Here is an 8,178-nt window from a genome sequence, read left to right as displayed (position 1 = left end):
CCAATATACCTGGCAAACACTTCACCATTCTGATTCTTAAACAGTTTATAGTTTGCATCAAAGGATTCATCAATGACAATGGGGTTAGCACAAGTGAAGCCAGATAGATTGGATGGATCTGCTGAGGGTTCCTTTGCAGCAACCCATGTGGTTTTGGGGTACTGCTCAGGTTTCCAGTAAGAGCCATCAGCATTCATTTTCCTTACGAACCCAACACCCTCTTTCCTCGGGTTTCGGTTCAGAATCTACCTTTTGAGGACATCACATAGTGTCTGATGCCCTTTAAGACTTCTGTACATCCCTGTTTCAAGCAATGTCTTCAACCTAGCATTCTCATCAGCAATAGCAGTGGTATCCTCAGCAGAGGGGTTAGTTACCACATCAACAGTTGAAGATATTGCAACAGTAGCAGCAGTAGAACATTCAGCAACAAAAGTAGCATTATCACGCTCAATGCATTTAAGACATGGTGGTTCAAATCCTTCCTGAGCGGAACTGATCTGTTCGGCGCGAAGTGACTCATTTTCCTTTTGAAGATCTTCATGAGCCGCTCTCAATTTCTCAAGATCTTGCTTCCTTTGAAGATAATCATAGGAAAGCTTTTCATGAGTTGTTGAGAGCGTTTCATGACGACTTTCAAGTTCCTCATACTTAACATGAAGATTTTTTATGTCTTCAACTAAGGACTCAGATCGAGTCATTTCAGCGCCTAACAGATCATCGCTTTTGTCTAATAGTTTTTGAATATGTTCCATAGCTTTCTGTTGTTCAGTTGCAATTTTAGCAAGTGTTTTGTAGCTGGGTCTTGAACCACAAGCAGAGTCATCTTCACTAGATGTTTGATAGTGAGTAGTGCGTGTGTTTACCTTGGCACCGCGTGCCATGAAGCAGTAGGTAGGAGTGGAGTAGTCCTTGTCATTTGCATCGGTGTCGGTGATGAAGTCATTGTCTTCAGTGTTGAAGATGGACTTGGCAACGTATGCTGTAGCCAGACTTGCAACGCCAGAATCGGACTCCTCCTCAGACTCCACCTCCGCCTCCTCAGAAGCGGACTCCTCCTCTGAATCCATTTCCTTGCCAACAAACGCACGTGCCTTGCCAGATGAGCTCTTCTTGTGTGATGAAGACTTTGAGGAAGACTTGGAAGAAGACTTTGAGTATTTCTTCTTCTTCTTCTTGTCGTCAGAGTTATATTCCTTGCTCTTCTTTTTTTTTGTTCTCATTGTCCCACTGCGGACACTCAGATATGAAGTGGCCAGTTTTCTTGCACTTGTGGCATGTTTTCTTCTTGTAGTCATGAGCAGAAGCTTCATCATTCCTTGAGCTTGATCGTGAAGACTTCCTGAAGCCTTTCTTCTTGGTGAATTTTTGGAACTTCTTCACAAGCATAGCAAGTTCCTTTCCAATGTCTTCAGGGTCATCAGAACTGCTGTCAGATTCTTCTTCAGATGAGGAGACAACTTTTGCCTTCAAGGCACGAGTTCACCCATAGTTTGGACCATAGATATCTCTTTTCTCAGAAAGCTGAAACTCATGTGTGTTGAGCCTCTCAAGTATGTCAGACGGATCGAGTGTCTTGAAATCAGGACGTTCTTGAATCATCAGGGCTAGGGTGTCAAACGAACTGTCAAGTGATCTCAGTAGTGTGTTGACGACTTCATGTTTGGTGATCTCAGTAGCGCCGAGGTCTTGAAGCTCATTTGTGATGTCAGTGAGTCGATCAAACGTAAGCTGGACATTCTCATTGTCATTTCGCTTGAAGCGGTTGAAGAGGTTGCGAAGGACACTGATTCTCTGGTCTCTCTGGGTTGAGACGCCTTCGTTGACCTTGGAGAGCCAGTCCCAGACTAGCTTATATGTTTACAAAGCACTCACACGGCCATATTGTCCTTTGGTCAGATGACCACATATGATGTTCTTGGCAGTAGAGTCCAGTTGAATGAACTTCTTGACATCAGCAGCAGTGACACCTTCTCCAGCCTTGGGAACGCCGTTCTTGATGACATACCATAAGTCGACGTCAATGGCTTCAAGATGCATGCGCATCTTATTCTTCCAGTAGGGATATTCAGTTCCATCAAAGACGGGGCACACAGCGGAGACTTTAATTATCCCTGCAGTCGACACAGCTAAAACTCCAGCTGGTTAAACCGAATCACACAGAACAAGGGAGTACCTTGCTCTGATACCAATTGAAAGTGCGTTATATCGACTAGAGGGGGGGGTGAATAGGCGATTTTTATGAAAGTCTTCAAAATGTGGAAGTTTCGAAGACAAACGATAGAAATAAACCTATTACCATGCAGCGGAAGGTAGACTACACTAGGTAAACCATAGTCATGTATTCAATGAAGTGAAAGCACAATGACTAATAGCAGCTAGGTAGTAAGGATCAGGTAGGAAGATATTATGAAGCCAAACAGAACAAGTAGTCACTCAGTGAAGACAAAAGATAGTGCAATCATACAATGACTTCACAAGGACCAACAGTAAGTAAAGGGAAGGGAAGGATGAAACCAGTGACACATTGAAGACAATGATTTGTTGGACCAGTTCCAGTTGCTGTGACAACTGTACGTATGGTTAGGGCGGCTAGGTATTTAAACCTGAGGACACACAGTCCCGGACACGCAGTCCTGAACACGCAGCTCAGGACACCCAGTCCTCACTGTATTCCCCTTGAGCTAAGGTCACACAGACCTCGCCCAATCACTCTGGTAACTCTTCAAGGTAGACTCCCAAACCTTCACAGACTTCGTTCACCGGCGATCCACAATGTCTCTTGGACGCTCAGAACACGACGCCTAACCGGCTGGAGGATTCACAGTCCTCAAGTGTAATAAGTCTTCAGATCACACAGACAAGAAGACTTAAGTGATGCCTAACACTCTTAGGCTCTGGGTGGTTAGGGCTTTATCCTCGCAAGGAATTCTCTCTCAAAGGCTTCGAGGTGGGTTGCTCTCAAACGACAAAAGTCGTACTCTAACTCTGAGCAGCCAACCGTTTATGGTTGTAGGGGGTGGGCTATTTATAGCCACTAGGCAACCTGACCTGATTTGTCCGAAATGACCCTGGGTCACTAAGGAACTGACACGTGTTCCAACGGTCAGATTTCAAACTCACACAGCAACTTTACTTGAGCTACAAGCAAAGCTGACTTGTCCGACTCTGGACAAGATTCACTCTCATAGTCTTCACTCGAAGACATAGGTTTTGGTTAAGCATCACTTCAGTCATTCTGACTGGTTCTCTTGGACCCCACTTAACAGTACGGTGGTTCCTATGACTCAACAAAGAAGAAAAAGAACTACGAAAGATCTAAGTCTTCGAGCTCCATAGGCTTCATGTGATGTCTTCTCTTGTCATAGTCTTCAATGTGAATATCTTCATATACCACCTTTGACATCAATGTCTTCATACATTTTTAGGGGTCATCTCTGTTAGGAAAACCGAATCAATGAGGGACTTCTACCTGTGTTATCCTGCAATTCTCACAAACACATTAGTCCCTCAACTAGGTTTGTCGTCAATACTCCAAAACCAACTAGGGGTGGCACTAGATGCACTTACACACATCGACATGTGACCAACACCCAAAGGGTTTACTAGAGTCAATAATCTAGTTCACATCGCTATGTGATTAACACCCAAAGAGTACTGAGGTGTGATCATGTTTTGCTTTTGAGAGAAGTTTAGTCAACGGGTCTACCACATTCAGATCCGTAAGTATTTTGCAAATTTCTATGTCAACAATGCTCTGCACAGAGCTACTCTAGCTAATTGCTCCCACTTTCAATATGTATCCAGATTGAGATTTAGAGTCATCTGGATCAGTGTCAAAATTTGCATTGACATAACCCTTTACGACGAACCTTTTGTCACTTCCATAATCGAGAAACATATCCTTATTCCACCAAGGATAATTTTGACCAATGTCCAGTGATCTACTCCTAGATCACTATTGTACTCCTTTGCCAAACTCAGGGCAGGGTATACAATAGGTCTGGTACACAGCATGGCATACTTTATAGAACCTATGGCTGAGGCATAGGGAATGACTTTCATTCTCTCTCTATCTTCTGCCGTGGTCGGGTTTTGAGTCTTACTCAACTTCACACCTTGTAGCTCAGGCAAGAACTCCTTCTTTGATTGTTCCATTTTGAACTACTTCAAAATCTTGTCAAGGTATGTACTCATTGAAAAACTTATCAAGCGTCTTGATCTATCTCTAGAGATCTTGATGCTCAATATGTAAGCAGCTTCACCGAGGTCTTTCTTTGAAAAAACTCCTTTCAAGCATTCCTTTATGCTTTGCAGAATAATTCTACATCATCTCCGATCAACAATATGTCATACATATACTTATCAGAAATGCTGTAGTGCTCCCACTCACTTTCTTGTAAATACATGCTTCACCGCAAGTCTGTATAAAACTATATGCTTTGATCAACTTATCAAAGTGTATATTCCAACTCCGAGATGCTTGCACCAGTCCATAGATGGATCGCTGGAGCTTGCATATTTTGTTAGTACCTTTAGGATCGACAAAACCTTCTGGTTGCATCATATACAACTCTTCTTTAATAAATCCTATTAAGGAATGCGGTTTTGTTTATGCATTTGCCAGATTTCATAAAATGCGGCAATAGCTAACATGATTCGGACAGACTTAAGCATAGATACGAGTGAATAATTCTCATCGTGGTCAACACCTTGAACTTGTCGAAATCCTTGTAGATAGTAACACTACTATCAGCATCCGTCTTCCTCTTGAAGATCCATTCAATCTCAATGGCTTGCCGATCTTTGGGCAAGTCAATCAAAGTCCATACTTTGTTCTTATACATGGATCTCATCTCAGATTTCATGGCTTCAAGCCATTTCGCGGAATCTGGGCTCATCATCGCTTCCTCATAGTTCGTAGGCTCGTCATGGTCAAGTAACATGACCTCCAGAACAGGATTACCATACCACTCTGGTGCGGATCTCACTCTGGTTTACCTACGAGGTTCGGTAGCAACTTGATTTGAAGTTACATGATCATCATCATTAGCTTCCTCACTAATTGGTGTAGTAGTCACAGGAACATATTTCTGTGATGAACTACTTTCCAATACGGGAGCAGGCACAATTACCTCATCAAGTTCTACTTTCCTCCCACTCACTTCTTTCGAGAGAAACTCCTTCTCTAGAAAGGATCCATTCTCAGCAATGAATATCTTGCCTTCGGATCTGTGATAGAAGGTGTACCCAACATTTCATTTTGGGTATCCTATGAAGATGTACTTCTCCAATTTGGGTTTGAGCTTATCAGGTTGAAACTTTTTCACATAAGCATTGCAACCTCAAATTTTAGGAAACGACAATTTAGGTTTCTTGCCAAACCATAGTTCATATGGTGTCGTCTCAACGGATTTAGATGGTGCCCTATTTAACGTGAATGTAGCTGTCTCTAATGCATAACCCCAAAATGATAGTGGTAAATTGGTAAGAGACATCATAGATTGCACCATATCTAATAAAGTATGGTTACGACGTTCGGACACACCATTACACTGTGGTGTTCCAGGTGGCGTGAGTAGTGAAACTATTTCACATTGTTTTAACTGAAGGCCAAACTCGTTACTCAAATATTTTACTTCTGTGATCATATCGTCGAAACTATTATTTTTGTTACGATGATTCTCCACTTCACTCTGAATTTTTTTTCAAATGTTTCAGACTTGTGTTTCATCAAGTAGATATACTCATATCTGCTCAAATCATCTATGAAGATCAAAAAATAATGATACCTGCCGTGAGCCTTAATATTCATCGGACCACATACATCAGTATGTATGATTTCCAACAAATCTGTTGCTCGCTCCATTGTTCCGGAGAACAGAGTCTTAGTCATCTTGCCCATGAGGCATGGTTCGCAAGCATCAACTGATTCATAATCAAGTGATTCCAAAAGCCCATCAGCATGGATTTTCTTCATGCTCTTTACACCAATATGACCTAAACGGCAGTGCCACAAATAAGTTGCACTATCATTATTAACTTTGCATCTTTTGGTTTCAATATTATGAATATGTGTATCACTACGATCGAGATCCAACGAACCATTTTCATTGGGTGTGTAACCATATAAGGTTTTATTCATGTAAACAAAACAACAATTTATTCTCTTACTTAAATGAATAACCGTATTGCAATAAACATGATCAAATCATATTCATGCTCAACGCAAACACCAAATAACACTTATTTAGGTTCAACACTAATCCCGAAAGTATAGGGAGTGTGCGATGATGATCATATCAATCTTGGAACCACTTCCAACACACATCGTCACTTCACCCTTAACTAGTCTCTGTTCATTCTGCAATTCCCGTTTCGAGTTACTATACTTAGCAGCTGAACTAGTATCAAATACCGAGGGTTGCTATAAACACTAGTAAAGTACACATCAATAACATGTATATCAAATATATCTATGTTCACTTTGCCATCCTTCTTATCCGCCAAATACTTGGGGTAGTTTCGCTTCCAGTGACCAGTCCCTTTGCAGTAGAAGCACTTAGTCTCAGGCTTAGGACCAGACTTGGGCTTCTTCACTTGAGCAGCAACTTGTTTGCCGTTCTTCTTGAAGTTCCCTTTACCTCCCTTTGCCCTTTTCTTGAAACTAGTGGTCTTGTTAATCATCAACACTTGATGCTCTTTCTTGATTTCTACCTTCATCAATTTCATCATCATGAAAAGCTCGGGAATCGTTTTCATCATACCTTGCATACTATAGTTCATCACGAAGTTCTACTAACTTGGTGATGGTGACTAGAGAATTCTGTCAATCACTATTTTATCTGGAAGATTAATTCCCACTTGATTCAAGTGATTGTAGTACCCAGACAATCTGAGCACATGCTCACTGCTTGAGCTATTCTCCTCCATCTTTTAGCTATAGAACTTGTTGGAGACTTCATATCTCTCAACTCGGGTATTTACTTGAAATATTAACTTCAACTCCTGGAACATCTCATGTGGTCCATGACGTTCAAAACGTCTTTGAAATCCCGATTCTAAGCTGTTAAGCATGGTGCACTAAACTATCAAGTAGTCATCATATTGAGCTAGCCAAACGTTCATAACGTCTGCATCTGCTCCTGCAATAAGTCAGTCACCTAGCGGTGCATCAAGGACATAATTCTTCTGTGCAGCAATGAGGATAAACCTCAGATCACGGATCCAATCCGCATCATTGCTACTAACATCTTTCAACTTAGTTTTCTCTAGGAACATATCAAAAATAAAACAGGGGAGCTAAACGCGAGCTATTGATCTACAACATAGATATGCTAATACTACCACGACTAAGTTCATGATAAATTTAAGTTCAATTAATCATATTACTTAAGAACTCCCACTTAGAAAGACATCCCTCTAATCTTCTAAGTGATCACGTGATCCAAATCAACTAAACCATAACCGATCATCACGTGAAATGGAGTAGTTTTCAATGGTGAACATCACTATGTTGATCATATCTACTATATGATTCACGCTCAACCTTTCAGTCTGAGTGTTCCGAGGCCATATCTGCATATGCTAGGCTCGTCAAGTTTAACCTGAGTATTCTGCGTGTGCAAAACTGGCTTGCACCCGTTGTAGATGGACATAGAGCTTATCACACCCGATCATCACGTGGTGTCTGGGCACAACGAACTTTGGAAACGGTGCATACTCAGGGAGAACACTTTTATCTTGAAATTAGTGAGAGATCATCTTATAATGCTACCGTCAATTAAAGCAAGATAAGATGCATAAAAGATAAACATCACATGCAATCAAAATATGTGACATGATACGGCCATCATCATCTTGTGCCTTTGATCTCCATCTCCAAAACATCGTCATGATTTCCATCGTCACTGGAATGACACCATGATCTCCATCATCTTGATCTATATCAATGTGTCGTCACATGGTCGTCTCGCCAACTATCACTCTTGCAACTATTGCTATCGCATAGCGATAATTATAAAGCAATTATTTGGCGCTTGCATCTTATGCAATAAAGAGACAACCATAAGGCTTCTGCCAGTTGCCGATAACTTCAACAAAACATGATCATCTTATACAACAACTTATATCTCATCATGTCTTGACCATATCACATCACAACATGCCCTGCAAAAA

This window comes from Triticum urartu, chromosome 6A, assembly GCF_056163025.1.
Source record: "Triticum urartu cultivar PI428250 chromosome 6A, HENAU_Tu73, whole genome shotgun sequence".
In the NCBI taxonomy this organism is placed as follows: Eukaryota; Viridiplantae; Streptophyta; class Magnoliopsida; order Poales; family Poaceae; genus Triticum; species Triticum urartu.
This window is presented reverse-complemented; position numbering follows the sequence as displayed.